This window comes from Panthera pardus, unplaced genomic scaffold (genome assembly GCF_024362965.1).
Source record: "Panthera pardus isolate Hobbes unplaced genomic scaffold, ASM2436296v1 HiC_scaffold_2, whole genome shotgun sequence".
Lineage (NCBI taxonomy): Eukaryota > Metazoa > Chordata > Mammalia > Carnivora > Felidae > Panthera > Panthera pardus.
The window spans coordinates 66,386,878-66,408,512 of NW_026526765.1; the positions used below are offsets into that span (position 1 = coordinate 66,386,878).

General features: G+C 40.6%; 1 protein-coding gene and 1 long non-coding RNA gene across 3 annotated transcripts in view; one reads left to right on the forward strand and one right to left on the reverse strand.

Annotated features, from left to right (window-relative positions):
- MCC (MCC regulator of WNT signaling pathway) overlaps positions 1 to 21,635 on the forward strand; it is a 428,047-nt gene that overhangs the window by 118,022 nt on the left and 288,390 nt on the right. The window lies entirely within an intron of this gene.
- Positions 1 to 21,635, reverse strand: part of LOC109267595 (uncharacterized) — a 99,588-nt gene that overhangs the window by 61,242 nt on the left and 16,711 nt on the right. The window contains exons 4-5 of one of the 2 annotated variants that reach the window (XR_002080187.2): positions 15,571 to 15,694; positions 643 to 837 (exon numbers count right to left, since the gene is read on the reverse strand). This is a non-coding gene — a long non-coding RNA (uncharacterized LOC109267595). Of the gene's footprint in view, positions 1 to 642; positions 838 to 15,570; positions 15,695 to 21,635 lie in introns of those variants that run through there. The other variant, XR_008423779.1, reaches the window with a different exon arrangement.

Below are 21,635 nucleotides of genomic sequence, written 5' to 3' on the forward strand. Positions count from 1 at the left end.
ACCATAATAATGTAAGGTGTTAATAATGGCAGAAACAGGGTATGAGGTATATGAGAACTATCTTTGCAACTTTTCTGTAAACCTATAACATACAGAAGTGTTCATTTTACTAAAATTCATGAAGTATACCCTTACAGTTTGTACACTTCTCATATACATGTTTTATGTGTATAAAAGCTTGTGACAGGGGCGCCTGGGTGGCTCAATTGAGCCTCTGACTCTTGATTTCCGCACAGGTCATCTTCTCGAGGTTCATGAGTTCGAGCCCCACATTGGGCTCTGCGCTGAGGGTGAAGAGTCTGCTTGGGATTCTCTCTTTCCATCTCTGCCCCTCCCTGCCATTCTCCCTCTCTCTCTCTCTCTCTCTCTCTCAAAATAAATAAACTTAAAATTTTTTTTCAATAAAAAGCTTATGACAAACATAATAAAAATGGTGACTGTTCACTGGACTACAATGAATAAGTAAAAAAAAAGAAGGGGAGAGAGAAACAGAAAGAAAGAAAGAAAGAAAGAAAGAAAGAAAGAAAGAAAGAAAGAAAGAAAGAAAGAAAGAAAGAAACTGTAACTCCACAAACAAAGAGGTACATGCTCCCTTAAGGCAATTCCTTGGTGAGAATAGGACCATAATGCAAATGCAGGCACTGAAGTTCTGTGACTTCATTATCACAATGTGATTACATTATTTATTTTCTCACTGAATGGCAAATTTCAAAATACCGTTTAAACTTGCAGACCTTTGGTAATATCCCTGGACCCTGTGGTAGGGTGCATTTTTGAGCCTTGATTCTTCACCCTTTCCTATATCTTCACCATTTGTTGTGTGACTTTGGGGTCTTTCTGACAAACGTGAGAAATAATAAATGATTGTGGTTTTAACCATTATTTTTAGGGTGGTTTGCTTCACAGCAATAGTGGACTTGGGGTCTGTTCACAGGGAACCATGGATCCCATTTTGAGGATCACCTCGTAGAGGTGGCCAGAGAAAGCAAATAGCTTTTCTAAACTGCACACCTGGGTGATCCCTTCTCTTATGCACTCACATTACACATAATTTATGTTCCTTCTAAAACAAATCCTGAACTAATAAGATTAAGTTTTATTTCTTTAATAGCTACTAAGAGCAAAAGACATTTTATCAAGCATCCAAAAAGCACACAGTAATTCTCACGGGGGAAGTCTGACATAAAAATTATTAACTAGTAGCAGATTACCTACTAAGGAGTAAAGAAAATTCTAATGAACACACGAGTAGCACATGTAAACAGTACCCACTCCCTCTAAGGCTGAGGCGTGGTGCTCAAGGAAGAAACAAATTTAGAAGAGGGCCCTCTCTTCACCTGTCTCCATTGAAAGGGAGTGGCTGGGGACCACTGGATGGCAGAGAAATTCCCTGAGATGCTACAGGAGGGGGCTAGTAAGTAGGAAACTTGCTGGAAGCTACCCATTTGGGCATCTGCCAGACTCATTGAGCATCACTAAGAAGGTGTCTCTCAAGGTGCGAGAGGAATTCATTGGGAAGCTGCCTGCTGCAGTGGTGGCAAAACCCACTGGGAAGTCCCCCAAATGGTGCCATCAAACTTATTAGGGGTGAGCACCACTGGATGTCCGTGCACTTCTGGCCTCCATCCACTCCAAGAGCAAGCAGGGGAGAAGAGTACCACAAAACCAGGATGAAAATTCCCTTCTTCCTCCAGTGTCCCTCCAGTGCTCCTTATGGAAGAAATGTTTATGGGGTCAGGTTCAGCATCACAAAGCAAGGCAAGGAAAGATGGATTTGGAGATGAGAGGAAATAAGTAACTGGAACAGGCATTTTTAGTGTTGAAAAGCTTCTGGGAGCTTGCTCTACAAACTTTTACCATTCTAAGCATCCCTTCCTTTTCTCCTACAACCAAATACCACCTGTCTTTGCCTTCTACCGAAGACAGTGGATGTTATGAGTTTGAGGCTCAACACACTATTCAAAATGCAAAGGCAACAAGGTGGTGATGTACATAGAAGCTTATAGCAGTTAGAGTTTCATCTGAGAAGCAGATGGCTGCACTTGACATAGAATAAGGGATTTATTACAAGGGGTAGATTTTACACGAATGTGGGAGCTGGTGGAGTGATCTGTGCAGGCTGTTGACTCTATGTCTAGGGTTGAGCCTGAAGTTACTCTAAGTCTGTCAGATCAGCACACCAGAAGGAAAGCTGGGTGTAGAGGAGGCAAAGACAAGCCAGCATGCATGAGGACAACTTGGAACCCATAAGGAGACACTGGAACCCACTTCTGTCTCTTACTATGACCAATCCCAATGCTGTGGGTGACCCTGCAGGGGAAGTTGGCGCCCATTATCATGGAGCTGCACGCATACCTGGCCCAGGACTCAGAGAAGCAGGAAGAGAAGACCCGGGGGACCTGGAGCTGCTACAAGCCTGATACACCAGTAAGTTAGCGGCAGATTAACAATAATGTCCAGGGCATAAAAAATATGACTTCTTCACTTCTACCTTCTGGTTTTCACACAGAATGTCTCTCGTGGCCATAAAGAATCACACAGGAAAAAAAAAAAACTCTGGGAAACATTCCAGGTTAGCTAAATTGACTTAGCACCAAGCTACCACAGGCCAGCGGCGAAACTGCCAGTACCGTGTAAACCTAATTCATATGGCTATCAGCAAAGCAAGATGAGACCCTCGGGGAGTTTAGTAAAGAAGAGAGGCAATGGGAAAGGGGTACCATCTGTTCTCTGATGGATTTTCTCTCCAAAGATTTGTATTTCAGGGAAGAGGGTATTAATCATGATGCTTTAGGTTCTGAGTAGTGACATATTTAAGTATAGGACATAGAACAGGAGCACCTGCCTGGCTCACTTGGTAGAGCGTGTGACTCTTGATCTCAGAGTCATGAGCTCAAGCCCCACGTGGGGCATGGTGCCTACTTAAAATAAAAAACATAACTGAAGTTGTATTTTCTAGCTACAATACTGATAAACCTCTCAAGAAAATATCAATTTCTTGATAGATTCTTTCAGCCACGCTACTTGTTTCAAATATTCATTATCAGCTTTATTAATTTTTACTAATAAAGACATTAACTAATTGATGTTAATGAAAAGTAATTATACTATAAAAGAAGTCATGCACAAGATATAAAGTGTTTGAATCAATACAGAAATTTAATGAAAAGTTAAAGTCATCATTTGTCTCCCCATATTCCCTCACTTAAAAGGTCTTCAGGGGTGCTTGAGTGTCTCTGTCAGTTAAGTGTCCAACTTTGGCTCAGGTCATGATCTCATGGTTCATGGGTTAGGGCCCCATGTCAGGCTCTGTGATGACAGTACAGAACCTGCTTGGGATTCTCTCTCTCTCTCTTTCTCTGCCCCTCCCCAACTCGTGCTTTCTCTCTCTTTCAAAATAAATGAACAAACTTTAAAAAAATAAAAAAATAGAAGGTCTTCACCAGTTTTGTTTATGTATCCCTGAATTGCTTTTAATTTAGGGACCTTTCCATTTCTCCTTTTGTAATTTTAAGATGCTATGATCATTATGGTTCTTGCCTAATTTGGGATTACCATATTGAAACCTTTGGTCGAGAGGATGTATCCTGGCTGTGGTTAAAGCAAGCAGATTGTTCTGTGAGCACCCTCTTCTGGGCTCTGAGTGATTGCTCAGAATCAAAGAATAAGAGATTCTTCAGCACAGGGCAAGCTTATCACCCTTTAGGTTTTCAGAGAATTGGGACAGTACAAATAAAATATTGGATTTCTGAGAGGAGCTACAGAAGTGTCTAGAATATAGGGTTGATAGAAACTTATCAGAATCTTGAACCATTTACTTCCAAATGATTGAAGCTGAATTAGAGTAAATAAACAAATTAGTGGGTTATATGGAGAGGCAAATAATCCAGTTGACTTTGTGTTGTTTGTTATTTGAAAAGCCAGCTATCGCTGTTTCATGAGTTTTCCCTAATATTTCAAATGATGACATTATAAGCAGAGATGCCTCATTTTGATGCAGATGGAGTAATTCTGTGCATCCTGTTGTCCAAGGCCAGCTTCCTTTAGAATCCTTTGGACAATTTGGCTTCAAATTTGCCCGTTTTAAAGATTTAATTTCATGCTTAAAGTCTTTTTGCAAAAGTGGTTTACATTTTCCCCTGTGTTAGAAGTCTAGTGAGCTATGCATTGTGCCAGTGTCAGCTGTGATTTACATTTTTAAAGGAGAAAAAAAAAAAAAGACAGTTATGAGTTGTGCAAATACAATTAGTGAATTTAAAAAACGGGAGTAACGGGTCTCCTGGGTGGCTCAGTCAGTTAAGCATCTGACTCTGGATTCCCGCCCAGGTCGTGATCTCACAGTTCATGAGTTTGAGTTTGAGCCGAGAGTCAGGATTCTCTCCCTCCCTCTCTCTGCCACTCCCCCACTCATGCGAGTGTGTGCGTGCATGACCGCTCTCTCTCTCAAAATAAGTAAATAAACATTAAAAAAAATGGACATAACAAGTTTTGCTACTCTGTTTATCCAACAGTCCAAGCAGCTTTTTTTTTCTTTGCTGATAACATACAGGTGTTGGAAGTTGAGTTAAAATGCTGTCCATTATCATGCAAATCTTCTATATGATCATAATTATTAATATAATTCACTATTAACTGAACTTTATTTGATGCAGAGTTCAGAGTTATATTACTTTGAGGAATACTCCAAATCCACTTATTTCAGCCAATACAGAAAAATTTTCAAAATGTATGTAAATAAATAAGGAATTTATCAGTAAATAAGGAAATAATAAGTAGTGGTGAGACAGATAAGAGTTGCCTTTTTGGTTTAACCACTTGACCAACGTCTCATGTTTCATGCTAACTTTTGATTTGTTTCCCTTTTCTTCACTCCAAGTATGGGATACTGAGGTTTTTTAATACTTTTCAGCTGCCACCATCCATATCCTATCTCCCTCTTGTTTGGATCAGCTGCCTTGGTGTTTTAGAATCAAGGGGTGTGAAAACTGTCAAGACGTTGTCAACATTTTGGAACAGAAAGATTACTGGTGGCCCTTTCAAAGTCCTATTAGAGCCCCTTACAAGCCATCTCATGCTACAGGAGATGGAGCTTTGTTGGGCTTACTGTTTACAAATGAAGGAGAATAGAAAATGCCACCCCAAAATATGAGTGTCAGAGTTAAGGACATGTCACCTCCAGATGTGCCACTTTGGTATTTTGATTATTTTGAGCTTTAGGCCTTGAAAAAACAGCAAGTTCAGGGAGAGACTTTCTCTGAACTCCCTTTATCTGACTAAAGAAGTTTCTCCAAAAGGAACTCAAATTGATCCCCTCCCGGAAGTTCATCAACTAGAGCAAATTGACTCCTATTACAGGAGAGAAGACTAGAATTTGACCGCACAACCAAACTTGATCACAAACTGCCATTCCTTCCATCTATTCTTCTAAGAGCCCATTCATCTTTCCTAAAAGTCGTTTACTCTCCCCCTGAGAGTCCTATATCCCCCTACCCTTTCCCTATTAAGATAGTATTTAATCCTGAATTCTAAGCCACCTCAGGGAGGTATTCCTTTTTTCTGGGCATCTCCATTGTATACATGTTAATAAACTTTTGGTTCTTTTCCTCTTGTTAATTTATTTATTATAGAGGTCTCCACTAAGAACTCAGAAGGGTAGAGGGAAGGGGCACCTGGCTGATTCAGTCAATGGAGCATGTGACTCTTGATCTCTAGGTTGTGAGTTCAAGCCTCACACTGGGTGTAGAGATTACTTAAAAATAAAATCTAAAAAAAAGAAGGGTAGAGGGGAAAATTATTTTTCCTCCACTACACTATTAATTAGGATCTAGACTCTATAAATCTGGATATGAATTTGCAGAAGATTGGTAAATTATCAAATGATTTTTGTCTAGGTAAAGATGCAAATTATTTTTTTCCAAGCAGAAAATATAACCTCAAATGTCACATTTTATTTGCTCTGATAAGACATTAACCAGTTTTTTTAAGTACTCTCTATACCCAACGTGGGGCTCAAACTCATGAGCCCGAGATCAAGAGTCATATGCTGAGTCATAATGGCGACTGAGCCAGCCAGGCGTCCCCATTAACCAGTTTCGTAACTAACTTTGACGTCTTATTCCAGCCTTTTTCCCATTGTTTATATAGCTTCTCCTATCCTTTGTGTTTGTTTTTGTTTTAATTTTAATGTTCATTTATTTTTGAGAGAGGGAGAGACAGAACGAAAACGGGGGAGGGGCAGAGAGAGAGGGAGGAACAGAATCCAAAGCAGGCTCCAGGCTCTGAGCTGTCAGCACAGAGCCCGACATGGGGTTTGAATTCACAAACCATGAGTTCATGACCTGAGCCGAAGTTGGATGCTCAACCGACTGAGCATGGTGACTCCTGTCCTTTGAATCAGCATTACCATCCTGCTAGGTTCTTCAATAAATTAAATAAATCTTAGAAAAATATAGAATGTTCATTCTATATTTATATGAATGTCATGGTTTTTCCTTTTATTGAAAATTATACTTTGACACTCTATTCTTTTTTTTTTTTTTTTTTTTAATTTATTTACTGCTGGATAGGATAGGATAGGGTAGGAGTTAACAAATGCAGCACTTACTGGTTGCCATGTAAATTACCCCATCATTACCTTTAGATTAGGCTAGACCCAGTCAGCCTCGGACTAGCTTTTTCCTTTCTTATTTCTTATAGGACTTTGAATCATTTTCTTCAGGGGGAACCTCTTGCACTGGTGGTAGAAATTCAAACTGGTGCAGTCACTTTGGAAAACAATGTGGAGGTTCCTCAGAAAATTAAAAATAGAGTTACCCTACAACCCAGCAATAGCACTACTAGGAATTTATCCAGAGGACACAGGAGTGCTGATTTGTAAAGGCACATGTACCCCAATATTTATAGCAGCACTATCACCAATATCCAAATTATGGAAAGAGCCCAAATGTCTATCAACTGATGAATGGATAAAGATGTGGTTTATACATGCAATGGAATACTACTTGCCAATGAAAAAGAATGAACTCTTGCCATTTGCAACAATGTGGTTGGAACTGGAGGGTATTATGCTAAGGGAAATAAGTCGATCAGAGAAAGACTAATATCATATGATTTCACTCATATGTGGAATTTGAGAAACTTAACAGAAGACCATAGGGGAAGGGAAGGAAAAATAAGATACAAACAGAGAGGGAAGCAAACCATAAGAGACTTTTATTTTTTTTTTAACGTTTATTTATTTTTGAGACAGAGACAGAGCATGAATGGGGGAGGGTCAGAGAGAGGGAGACACAGAATCTGAAACAGGCTCCAGGCTCTTAGCTGTCAGCGCAGAGCCCAACGCGGGGCTCGAACTCACAGACCGTGAGATCATGACCTGAGCCGAAGTCGGACGCTTAACTGACTGAGCCACCCAGGCGCCCCAATAAGAGACTTTTAAATACAGAGAACAAACTGAAGGTTGATGGGGGTGGGGAAAATTGGTGGAGGGATTGAGAAGGGCACTTGTTGGGATGAGCACTGGGTGTTTTATGTAAGTGATGAATCATGGTTATCTACTCCTGAAGCCAAGACTACACTGTTTGTTGGCTGACTTCACAAGAAATAAACACACAGACACCTACACACACACACACACACACACACACACACGCATGCACACACACACATCCTTTTATTCTTTGTCTATTATACCTACCTCCACCCCACCACCCTCAACTCTCTTCTTGAGAAAAATCTCCCTATGTGTTTTAGGTCCTGAAGCTGGTCTTCCTGGAAGGGAATAGAAAGAAATATAGAGTCCTGTAAATCCCTTAGTCCCGAAGGAATTCTTTACATCTCCAGGAAAACTTGGAACCAGTGGTGGCGAGCTCTGCCAGGTTTTACAAACGAGTCACCTTAGCTCAATCCTTGGTCAGTATAAAAGATAATATGGATGTATACACAAACTATCATTGCAGTTCATGCTTTTCATAGCATGGAAGCATACAGAAGTTGCCACAAGAAAAAAAGGCACTAGAGTGGAAGAGTTATTTCTCTGGATATTTATTTGCCTTTTGGGAGATCTCCATAATTGTACAGAGATTATTTATTCTGGTGTATACTAATTCTTCGTAAAGACCGAGTTATTAAAAAGCCTTCAAAGTACTTTTTACTCTCTGAAGTACTCCACGGTGATAAACTTAAGATTAAGTTCTAACATGCTATTGAAATTACAATACTTGTTATAGGAAGAATTTTAAATTTGACAAAGGTCTTTATTTGTGAAAATGAAGATGCTCTCAAAGGATGCTTCACTATTATTGCTATTGTTAGCATAAAATCTACAAATACAGGAGCAGTGGTGTAAGTTATTGGTTTTCTCTGGGGAGGTTCTCTGTTCTTATTTAGCAGAATCTGAACTTATTCTTACTTTTCCCCCTCTGCTCTTAGTTTAGCTTCTGTTTCCACGTCTTTGTCACAAATGGAATGGCTAACCAAGTTATAGGGTGGCCGAGGAATCCTCTAATTTCTCCCCTCTAGTTTATTTGGATTGTGAAGAAATGATAACCTGACTCTCCCTATCAACAAATTATCACCAGTAAGATGCACAAAAGACAGGCATACCATCCTTTTGAAGATTTTACTCTTGGGAATGAACAGAGTCCCTGCATAACACATGTTCATTCTACTGGAGAACAATGACTCCCAGATATTGCAAATCCATGGACCAGTAACATTTCAAAAACTTGAGACTTGCCAACTTTGTATGTTGCCAAAAATCAAAAGCCACTCTAAACTACCATCTAATACCACCATCATTCCATAAACGAGAGGACTTTTTTGGCACAAAGGTAGGTAGGCATCTCTAAATAATACATGGAAAAGGTAAATTTAACTTCATGGAGGAATTCACAGTTGTTCTTGTTTTTGCCATTTCTCCATTTACCAGTGGGAACTTCGGCATGGATGACGTTCTCTAGCAGAGTAACTGTGGATGTGGACTTCAGCCACATATACTGTGCTTGTATGTCTGACATTGGGCAAGTCATTTAGCCTCTGCTAGTATATGTGTTCTCACAAAATAGGAATAATGATACCCTCCTCATATGGTTGTCCTGGAAATACGACAAGGTAATGCACAGAAAGGGCTTAATACAATGTCTCATGCAAATAGGTGCTCAGTAAATATTCGTGGTTGTTATTGCTGTTTTCCCCACCTAATTATCAGAAATAAGCCTCAAGAGTTACTTACAAGTGGATAAGTTTGGGGTGGAATTTGGAAACAAAAACTTAAAACATTCTGAAGAAATGACATCTCTCAAGATTTTGAGATTTCCAGATATTGAGCACTTTTTTATGAGCCACGAGCTGTCTCAAAGATGTTAAAAATTATGCCGAGTAATCTTGTATGTAGAATTCACTTGAAAATATCAGATCATGCAAAAAGGTCCTGCATTTGTCCAAATTGTCAAAAATTGTCCAAAATTCCTGCCTTTGTCCAAACCCTCCATTTAAAAAATGGAGGTGTAGGGGCACCTGGGTGGCTCAGTCGGTTAAGCGGCCAACTTCGGCTCAGGTCATGATTTCACGGTCCGTGAGTTCGAGCCCCGCGTTGGGCTCTGTGCTGACAGCTCAGAGCCTGGAGCCTGTTTCAGATTCTGTGTCTCCCTCTCTCTGACCCTCCCCCGTTCATGCTCTGTCTCTCTCTGTCTCAAAAATAAATAAACATTAAAAAAAATTTTTTTTAATAAAAAAATGGAGGTGTAGAGGCCCAGATCAAAATATCCTTTTAATGTCACATAGAGAGAAGTAGTAAAACCTAGACTAGAGGGTGGGTTTCCTCACACCCCACCATGCCCTCCCTAGGACTAGGAGATGTCCCTCACCACTAGCAAGAGAAGGGACAGCTGCCAGTGGGTAACGAGGGACCCCTGCGTCCTCTCCTTTGGATCTTTGCTACTGGGCTCTGAGTCACTCTTCTGCTCTGCTGTGTGGTGCTGGGTTGTTGTTCTTATGTCCTCTACTCTCCTTTATAGAGCTAACATACAGCCAGAACTCCCTAGTACAGACAACCAGTTATTAAAATATTGGCATACTTCTGTATCAGGCCCCCACTGTCCTTGCTACCTGGTGCTGTCTCCCAGGACCCCGCAACCCCCCCATGATTCAGCCTGTAAGGGGTAAGGACTGCCCTGCAGGGGCCCGGCACTGCTGCCACCTGGCATCTTGCAGGCATGTGTTCTAGATTCTGCTGACTGTGCCACACCAGTTGTTAAATATTTTTAGTATCTCTTCTGCCCTTTGGCAACCTGTTGGACTGAAACAATAAATCCACTTTTAGGGCCTGGTAAGAGTGTGGATATCAACAGATAGCGAGGTGACAGGCAGCCATTGGATCTTACTCTCTCAGTAATTTTAAAAAATGATTCTGTGGAAGGGGCGCCTGGGTGGCTCAGTCGGTTAAGTGTCTGACTTCGACTCAGGTCATGATCTCACGGTTCATGAGTTCGAGCCCCGTGTCAGGCTCTGTGCTGACAGCTCACAGCCTGGAGCCTGCTTCAGCTTCTGTGTCTCCCTTTCTCTCTGCCCCTTCCCTGCTTGCGCTCTCTCTCTCTCTCTCTCTCTCTCTCTCTCACACACACGCACAAAAATAAGTAAACATTTAAACAAAATTTTTTAAAATGATTTTGTGGGAGGGGGTATTTGGCTGGCTCAGTGTGTGAAGCATGTGACTCTTGATCTTGTGGTTGTGAGTTCGAGTCCCATATAGGGTGTAGAGATTACTTAAAAATAAAATGTAGGGGCGCCTGGGTGGCTCAGTCGGTTAAGCGTCCGACTTCGGCTCAGGTCATGACCTTGCAGTCCGTGGGTTCGAGCCCCGCGTCGGGCTTTGTGCTGACAGCTCAGAGCCTGGAGCCTGCTTCACATTCTGTGTCTCCCTCTCTCTCTGCCCCTTCCCTGCTCATGTTGTGTCTCTCTCTGTCTCAAAAACAAATAAACATTTTTAAAAAATTTTAAAAAAATAAATAAAATCTTAAAAAAATGATTCTGCGGGACAGTTCAACAGAGGTTCATGTTTTATTCTGTTTTCTACTGCCTTTGGGGTAAGACCTCTCTGGTTTGCCAGGATAAAGGAATTTTGTGAGTTTTAAAGTGTACACTAGAGGGCAGTGGCCCCATATGTACACACCCGACAATTACCACTGTCTCCACATCTCTCTGCCCTTCTTTTGTGTAGGGGAGGAAGGGAGGAGTCTTCTCCATATCAGACAAACCATTTATGTCTGACGTGTTTTATGAATACAAATCAGCTGCTTGGCAAGCATCCTGTCATTCCGTGTAGTTTCTTTTCCATCCTTCTTCCTGTCACTTCTCAGTGGGGCTCTAACAGTAGAGTTAGTTGTTCACTTCTTAATGTCCTCTTTCTTTTTTAAAGACAAGGTTAAGGAAAGGTGGAAAATATACACCCCTAATGTGGGGGAATAATGTTTCCTAGCTTTGCATCTTTCCATTTGCAAATGAAGTCATGAGTTAAGAATGAAGAAGAAAGGGCTCCTGGATGGCTCAGTTGGTTAAGCGTCTGACTCTTGATTTCAGCTCAGGTCATGACCTCAGGGTTTGTGGGATTGAACCCACGTCAGGCTCTGCACTGACAGCAGGGAGCCTGCTTGGAATTCTCTCTCTCTCTCTCTCTCTCTCTCTCTGCCCCTCCACCTGCTCTCTCTTTCTCTCTCACAATAAAAAAACTTAAAAAAAAAAAAGAATGAGGAAGAAGAAAAGTACAGTGAGTGAAGGGTTCTTGTATTCTGCATATGCAGAGGCAAAAATCATTTACCCAGGTCTACAGAGCTGCCCCCTGGGCCATGATCACTAAGGAGAATCATGTTTCAACTAACTCTGTTTACCTCTCTTTCAGCTCCTAAGTAGTAGGAGCCTTGCTTGCTGACAGAGGTGGAGCAGGTCTATATGATAAAGAGAGGGGGCTGGGGGAGCATCTTTAGAGACCATGCAGCCATGAGACTATGTGTTTGCAGAGTTCTGGAGTATTGAAGACAGAAGTTCCAGTGACACTGAATCATGGCACGGAGTTCAAGAGGAAAGCAAAGAGACGCTGAGAAGTACATCAGTGTATTATTTATGAGTCTACTTAAGACGGAATCTGAGGAACCTAAATAGTTTGATTTACTTTAAATTACTTCTAGTCATCGTTTCTTTGAAAGGGATAACCTTGTGAACCTGGATTACGTGAGTCCCTAGATTTATAAAAGGGACATAGAATAAACATCCGGGGCTTGTTTCTGAATTAGTGAGATCTATAGCAGTTGTGTTCGTATACATACATATATATATTTTTTAAGCGTTTGAAGTGTTTGTTCACTATGTTTATTTTTAAGTACTTGTGGGAGATAAGATGCTTTTTTCGGATTCACCCAACCAGAGGCCTGGGTGGGAGAAAGGATACCCGGACCCTCATGACAGCCCGTGCTTTGCCCCACGGGGACGGGGGTTCCCTCTGCATTTCTCCTGCTGTTGCTAATATTTATTGAGCACTTACTGGACACCTTGTATTGTGTTCAGTACTATGCATAGGTTATCTTGCTTAATCCTCACAATAACCTTATGCCTTATGTATGGTTATGATCCCCGTTTACAGATGAGGAATTTGAGGGTTAGAGAGGTTGCCTGCGGTGAAACAGTGAGGATGCAATGGACTGAGATTTGAACCCAGGTCTCCTGACTCTGCAGCATGAATTTGTGACCATCATTTATGTGCCCCCAGAGGAAGGAAGGATGCTGCAGGTGGTGCCATCACAAAATCCTCCCTTCTCCTGGCCAGACCTACAGGGCGTGCTGCTGTCTCACACACCCTGAACTGGGTAAAGGTTTCTGACCTTCTTCCTTCCAAGTACAGCACAGATAATCTGGCTGTTCTGGGGATAGACTGCACCATCTCTCTCTCTCTCTCTCTCTCTCTCACACACACACACACACACACACACACACACACACACGTGAGCGCGCACATGCACACACACACATTCATTGGTTAGGTTTTCATGTGTCTGATATTGTATAAGACATTGTCACTGGAGAGTAATTAAAACCCCTGGTGGATTTATGGTGGGGCCTCCTGACATAGTTGTGTAGTTATTTATACCTAGATGACAGGGAAGATTAGCATTAAATGCTGAGAGAAATGCACCTGCCACTGTGATGCAGTTACAGGCATCTATCAAAGATGCATTTGGAACGCAGGGGCCTCAGTCTAATTGCTGGGAATGGCACAGGCTTTCTTCAGCTAAACTTAAAGGCGGAGAGAAGAGGTAGTAGTGAGAGAGGTGGACCCTCACTTTAACTTGTCAGTAGATTCTTCGGGGGCAAAGGAGAATCTCTTCCCCAGTCCTGTGTCTCTTGGGTCTTTGAGGTAATTATCCTTGTGCCATGGATAAGGGCCAAACTTGTCGCTAGAGACAGAAGCAGGTGGAAGGACTAACGGCTCCTACTATTGCTACTACTACTAATCAGTCACATTTGTTAAGTGTGTATGATGTGCTGGATATTTCTGAGAGGGTCTTGCCTGGATCATCTCCTCTAAACCTTAGATGGCCAGCCCCTCTTTTAAGCCTGACCCTCTCCAGCCCTCCCCCAACTTGTTATCACTTATTGTGCCATTTGTTTCTCTGAAGGTTGGGGGAAGGCACTGCCCGCTTGTAAGAGTGGCATTCACATACATTCAAGAGGAAATAAACACTGCCAATGAATGAGGCAGAAAAGGATTAGCGGGTCCATGAAGTATGCATCAGTTTTACTTCTAAGAAGAATCATTTTGTTGTTAGATTGTATTCTGTGTTTACAGATGTCAGTGTAATGTGTTTCATGTTAAATATAATAATAATTAGTAGTAGTAAGGTTATAATAACCCAAATGTCAACTGCCTCTTTGTCCTTCAGTTTCAGGATCTGTTTGTGCTGTCTCTAATTTTGTCCTTATTGAAACTCTGAATTGGAACTCAGAGAAGAGGAATCTATGTTCACAAATGAATTGGTGAGCCGGTCCCCCCCCTGCCTGGCTCAGTCAGTAGAGCATGGGACTCTTGATCTTGGGGTTGTGGGTTTGAGCCCCAAGTTGAGTAATAGAAATTGCTTAAAAATAAAATCTTACAAACAACAACAAATGAATTGGTGAGCAACATAGATTCTGTAAGGGATGAGGACATGGAGAGATTTGTGTCACATGTAAATCTCTCTCTCTCTCTCTCTCTCTCTCTCTCTCTCTCTCTCTCTCTCTCTCTCTCTCTCTCTTTCACACACACACACACACACACACACTGTGCCCATACACACCTCTTCTTAAGCAAGGAGTTTAAGAGTCCATATTAGATACTTATGTCCTCTGGAGACCATCTCCGTCCCAGATCTGAGGCTTTTCTCTCTATGTTCTACAACCTTTTCCCCAGCAGAACCCTTGCCCACTCTTCTCTATGTCCTTCTCTTTCACAGGAGGGATGCAAATTCCTCTCCTAATACTATATGTTGTAGTGTAGAAACCATCCTTTGTTACTAAACAGGTCCTTAGCATCTTACATTTCCACCTTTTGTGGTTTATCAAAGTATTCTTTTCAAAGAAACTCTGCAGGAAATTATATGTGAATAAAAATTGTTTCATTATAGAAATAGGCTTTATTAAGGCAGAATTCTGAAATGAGGGACCATTTACAGAATCTTGACTCTAAATGGTCTGACATCGCCCACCCCAATTCAGATATCTTATGTTTAACAATAATTGAAGGGGTTCATTAACATGGGAATTTATGAAGATGACAGTATCGGGGATGACTGAATCCATACTCTCTAGTGAGAACCACAGAAAATTCATTGTAAACTTAATGTATCACCATGGGGTGCCTGGCTGGCTCAGTCAGTAGAGCATGCAACTTTTGATCTCAGGGTCATGAGTTCAAGCCCCACACTGGGCATAGAACTTACTTAAAACAAAACAAAACAAAACAAAACAAAACAAAACAAAACTTAATATAGCACCAAAACTATACATCAGTTATATATAGTGACTTTTTTTGAGAGAGAGAGAGAGAGAGAGAGAGCAAGTGTGGGGCAGAGGGAGAGGGAGAGAGAGAATCTTAAGCGGGCTCCATATCCAGTGTGAAGCCCAGCATGGGGCTCAGTCTCACAATGGTGAGATCATGACCTGACCTGAACTGAAATCAAGAGTCAGATGCTTAACCAACTGAGCTACCCAGGTACTCCACATACAGTGATTTCTATTGTGTGTCCTAATTTCCCCTTTACCATGAAACCATATATAACCTTTAATCAGACAGTCCTGGTTCTGTTTCAGTTCTTCCATATGCCTCATATTACTCTTATCCCTAGTTCTGATTCATAGTTAGATGTGAAAAATTCAAACCATATCACATTCAAACACATTTTCTCCACTTGTAACCACTAATGGCTTTAATCTAGACAAAACATCTAATTTACAACCAAAGGTGTAAATGAAACCCTAATTCCTGTATTTGCTCATTGCCTTCCCCCTTCCCCCACGCCCCCACCTAGAATCATCTCAGGTTACCTTTTTACAATGCAGTCCAAATTCTTGGCTTTCACCATGGCTTTCTAGAGTTCAGGTACATTAAGATTATGTCTCTGTCAGAGCTTGTTGGCTAAAACCGTTTCCAGTGAATCCAAAAAGGTAACTGTAGTAACAGAGGGGTAAAACTATATCAGGTTTGGCTATGGTTGGATAGTTTAAAATTCCTATGAAATTTAATTGTGGATTGGCTCCTTTTATAAGCAAATACAGGTTTACACTCTTGAAATTCTGCCTTCAAATGAATTAAACCCTGATTGGAATGGCATCATGTATTGTAATACTTTCCATCAAGTAAATGGCTTTTAGTTGTTCAATAAAATATGCAAGATTATCACTGAGATTTAAGTTTCTCTGGGCCCACAGCACTTGTGATTCTGGGCGATTGCCTAAGACAGCAACAAAAGACTTTGCAAAGGATGTCCAGGGAATCATATGAAAATAAGAATGGCTAATGTCTTCATATATTAAAAAAAAAAAAAAAGAATGGCTAATGTCTAGGAGGGGAAGAATTTTTATTTCAAACTTGGATTCAGGTGATTAGAAATATGTTGAGAGAAACTTAGACAACCAGGACAACCAGAATTTAATATACTTTTCCAGATAGATTACTGCCCTTACAACATGACAAAGGGGAGTTGTTCTTTAGAATTTGTGGCAAGAAGAAACCTCTTTTTTCTACCCACCCCCAACTTATTTATTTCAATGGGAGGTACAAAAAATGGTGCCAAAATCCTCTATGGAATAAACAGTCCTCAACTTTCATTTTCCTTTACTAATAAGCTAAGGAGGGAGGCTGAAATTAGGGAACTGAATATTTGTAAAATGGCAGTGCTGAATGACAGTTGCAGATTTGAATGGATTATATCAGCTGCCTTTAGATTCTCAGAAAGAAACAGAGTAACATTATTGGTGCTACTTATTTTCTTCATTATATTTTCTGTATCTTCCGAACTACCTAAAATCAGTACTTATGGCTTTTATAGTAGAGAAGGAAAAAAACTTAAAAATCTTAGTCGTAACCAGTATATGTTACATATAAGCTTGGAGATACTAGAAGGACACTTACAACATGAAAACAGTGTCTATCTTGGAGTAATTGGGGTGACTGGAAGTTTTTAGGTTTCTTTCTCTTTTGCACATTTGCATTTCTTAATTATTCTACAGTTCACATTACCTGCATAATAAATGAGCATTTTTCTATAGTAAGCATTATCTATATAATAAAACATTAAGTTTATATTTAAAAAAAAACATGCCCATACCAAAATGCAAATATTTGTACTGTAAATTTGTTCTTGTTCCACATCAACATTTTAGGCTTAGCAAGTAGATAACTCTCTCCTGTGTTTGGAATTGGGTTCAATGGGGTTCAGAGACTGCTTCAGAAAAGGCCCGGAGGGGGCACCTGGCTGGCTCAGTCAGTAGTGACTCTTGATCTCAGGGTCTTATGACTTCAAGCCCCACATTGGGTGTGGAGCCCACTCAAAAAAAAAAAAAAAAAAAAAAAAGAAAAGAAAAGAAAAGAAATGCCCTGAGGTCCTGCAGAAACCAGCAGAGACCCCTGTTGCTCTCTCCCCTGCAACAGTTCAGAGGCCACACCAGGCCAGAGTCTGGAATAATGACATCAGTAATAGTGACAGTAATTAGGTCTTTTCATCATTCCTAATGCTTTCAAACCATTCCTGATCATTCTTGTTTGAGCTTCTGAATAACTCAAGAGTAGATGGCAGTTGAGGCATCAGTATTCCTCACCCATACTGCAGCCCCATGGAGGTTTTTAAAACAGAGCGGATCACATTAATCTTCTGGTAAAGACTCATCAAAGGATCCCCAATGCATTAAGAATATGATTTAAACTCTTTACAAGAGGCCCTTCCGATTTGGCTAAGATGGCCTCTGTGACCTCATCTTTCCCACTTCCCTGTAGGAATAAGCTCTGGCCACACAGCCTCCACATACAGCTCAGGATCCTCACTTGGTGCCCTTGTTCTGGAATGCTATTTATTCTTCATCCTGCTACCACTACTGCCACCTTCTACTCAGTGCTGACTCCATTTTATCTATCTCAGCCTAGCTATCTCCTTCTCAAGGAGGCCTTACCTGACTGCCCTGTTTAAATCAGCATGTTCTGCCTCTCACCCGGTCTCTTCTGTAGTAGTTACCTGTGGCTGCACGGTAAATCACCCCAAACTTTAATGGCTTAAAACAACAAGCATTTGTGGTCTCACACAGCTTCTGTGGGTCACTAATCCAAGTGTGGCGGGGCTGGGTGGGTCACCCTGGGCTGGGGTCATCTGAAGGCTCGGCTGGGGCTGTGGGCTCTGCTTCCAGAGTGGCTCACTCACCTGTCTGCCAAGGCAGTGCTGGATGTTTTCTATTTCCAATTAATTGTTTATTTGCTTGTTTGTCTCTCCCTACTCATTTACTCTCTGTCCTCTGCACCAGACCAGTGCCTACAGCATAGTTGGTTCACAATAAGTATTTATTGAATGAATGGGAAACCCCTACCTTATATCTCAGCTGATTGCTTAAAACAGGGGGTATAAACTGGGATTAAATGAACCTTGCTGGTTAATGTTGACTTCATCCAAGAAATTTTAATTGAATGATTGGATAGAGGTAAGAGGAGGTGATTTCCTCTTTATTTACTGAAACATTCTCATTTATTTCAGTTGGGAAACTTGTACAATTAAAATTCTTTTTCATAAATGATTTCCTTGATTTTTTTTAAGTGAAACTGTTCACAACAGATTTGTTATTTGTGTCCTTTTCTGTGGGATCATTTTACTTACAGTTGACCCTACAAAAACACAAGGTTGAACTACATGGGTTCATTTATACACAGATTGTTTTTTTTTTTTTTTTTTTTGGTAAATACAGTATTACAGATGTATTTTCTCTTCCTCATGATTTTCTTAATAGCAATTTCTTTTCTCTGGCTTGCTTTCTTTCTTCTTTTTTTAAATGTTTATTTATTTTTGAGAGACACAGAGAGACAGAACATGAGCGGGGGAGGGGCAGAGAGAGAGGGAGACACAGAATCAGAAGCAGGCAGGCTCCAGGCTTTGAGCTGTCACAGAGCCTGACGTGGGGCTCAAACCCACAAGTCGTGAGATCATGACCTGAGCCGAAGTCAGACACTTAACTGACTGAGCCACCCAGGTGCCCCAGTCTAGCTTGCTTTCTTATAACAATACAGTATATAATACATATAACATGCAAATATGTGTTTTCTGTAGGGCTTCCCATCAACATTAGGCTATTAGTAGTTAAGTTTTTGGAGAGTCAAAAGTTATCTAAGGATTTTTAACTGTGTGAGGGTCAGTGTCCCTAACCCCAGGGTTGTTCAAGGGTCAGCTGTAGTTTTTTCAATCCCATCCATGAAAAGAAGTTTTAATGCAGAAATAATTCAAAAAATTACTACCATCATATGAGAATCAGTAGGTAGAAGTGACTTAAAGGCAAACTACAATGGTTACTTGTTTACTTATGGGTTTTCTCCACTAGATGGTAAAGTTGGGGAAGCCACCGTTTTATGTTCTCTATATCCTTGCACTCAGATATGGTGGCTAAATCAGTAGCATCCACATCACCAATTTTGTTAGAAATGCAAATCTTGGGCTTCACTCCAAACCCTAGTGAATCAAAACCTACATTTTAACAAGTTCTCAGGTGATTCATATGCACATTAAAGTTTGAGAAGCACTGCTCTTTAATACATAACCTGGGGCTTCACATTTAAGAAAGCCTTTTTACTTAACAAAAATGGAGCATATACTTTTCTGAAATCAAGTCCAGGAATAAAAGGCCCCATCTTCTAATAATTGAGATGCTTCTAATTAAGAAGATATTTTTGTGTGTTCTAGGCGTCAACTACGAAACATCACTGTCCTTGGGTTTCCTAATGTGGCCTCAGCACCTGCCTGGTGCAGTTCCTCCTACATCCAGAAGGCTGAGCTCTGACTTAGGTTTTTACCTCACATTAGTAAACTGGTTTTGGTTCCCAAAACCAAAGTTTGATAATTGAGGTCAAAGTTATTAAAATTATGTGACCCTGAGAATAATTCTTTTCCATATTGTTTTTTTTTTGGAAAAAATTTCATATTTGCTTTATTTTAGAAAGAAACATTGGTTTTTAGAACTCGGCTATGAAAAGACCTATTCTAGTTTAGTGTCTAGACTTCAGATTAAAAATAGACATTCTGTATTTTCAGATTTCAGTAGAAATGAGAATTGCTTATCATTCTTATTTTCTTTCCTTTATATTTTGCAGTTTCAGTTGCTCTGAGGGTTTTTCATGAAAACAGAGCAAAATGACCACTGAGCCACAAGTATACGATCAAATATTGTTTCATGTCTGTGTGTGTGTGTGTGTGTGTGTGTGTGTGTGTGTGTGTGTGTATGTTTTATTATGTAAGCTTTATGCCCAATGTGGGGCCTAAACTCACAACCCTGAGATCAAAAGTTGCATGCTTCTGCTGACTGAGCCAGCCAGGTGCCCCTGTGCTTTTTCTCTTAAATAAAAATTTAGCTTTAGAAAATGAGAGCAGTTGAATTTCCTAAAGCTGTTTATATAATTGTGTCAACTATGAAAGTACAGGATATTACATTAAAAATATTTGAGAAAGTGTCATTAGTGCTATATTCACACCCCACAGAGAAGCAAAAGGACTGATGTTCACGTCAAGCTTCCTGTCACGTTTCCAAAATCTGGCCAAATTATATTTAAGAGCGAGATCTCATCCATATACTGATTTGCCCACTGAGGTTTCATTCAGCAATATCCGCATGCCAGTGACTGGGCCCAGCCTTGGACTGCAAAGAGAAGGGTGTAATCTGTGAGGGAACTACCTTTTTTGAAGCAATAGTTTGGTCAGGGAACTCTGTTAATAATCAAACTAGTTACTGACTAGTGGAAAGTTTAAGATGTAAGCAGTATGCTTTCCTAATGCTAAAATAAACATGTATTTCTCCAGAAATATAAATATTTGGACCGAGTAGAGGCTTATAGGTTATCAGGCTTCTTTGCCAGTAAGTACTCTGTTCCTCCCAGACATTTACTTTTTTTTCTTTTTCTTTTTCTTTTTTTTGCAGTGACTCTGGTGCATTTTCTTAAATAGTCTTGTCTCGTGTACAATTTTATCACCATTGGAAAATCTGTTTCCTGACATGATTCTGAATTTGCATTTCTTTCATTTTCAATGTATTTCTCACTTAGGATCTATTGCCATATCTGCTATTGACATTCAGTTTTTTAAAGACAGCTTACGTGTGTATGTGCATGTGTATGTATGTGTATATGTATTATTACATATTAAGTTTGGTCCACTTATGAATGTGGGTTTTTCTGGGAATACAAGTACATGCATATAAAAATACAGAAAGCCAAGATATTGGGGGGGGGGGTTGTATGTTTGTTTGTTTTTGAGAGAGAGAAGAGAGAGACAGAGACAGAGACAGAGAGAGAGAGAGACAGAGAGTGCACAAGCATGGGAGGGACAGAGAGACAGCAGGACAGAGGATCTGAAGTGGGCTCCACACTGACAGCAGAGAGCCTGATGCCAGGCTCGAACTCATGAACCACGAGATCTTACCCAAAGATAAGAGCCAAAGTCACACGCTTAACCGACTGAGGTACCCAGGCACCCCTGTGTTTTTGCAGAAGTTTATATGCCTTGTTAAACATGCTAGTGAGTCAAATTACAGAAGATTAGGAAACAAAATACTTAAGAAACAAGGATGTAGATATCTTCTGTTGGACATATGGAAGTGATGATGGTGATAATCTTGGTACTTTAATAGCCATGCTGCCATTCTGTACTGTTTAGAAAAGAAATGGGAAGGTCAGGACAAAATGATGCTGAGAAATGACTTTTGGGCCCCAAGTGGCCACTCTTTGAGTCAGGTTTGCCCTGGAATAGGCAAGGTATGAAGAACTTCTAGCCTGTCTTCTCCAAGTTTTGTAAGACGGAGGGGCCTGGTGATGCCTTTTATCATGATGTCCTGCAGTAGTTTAACCAGGAACCATGGTAAAGGATACTCAA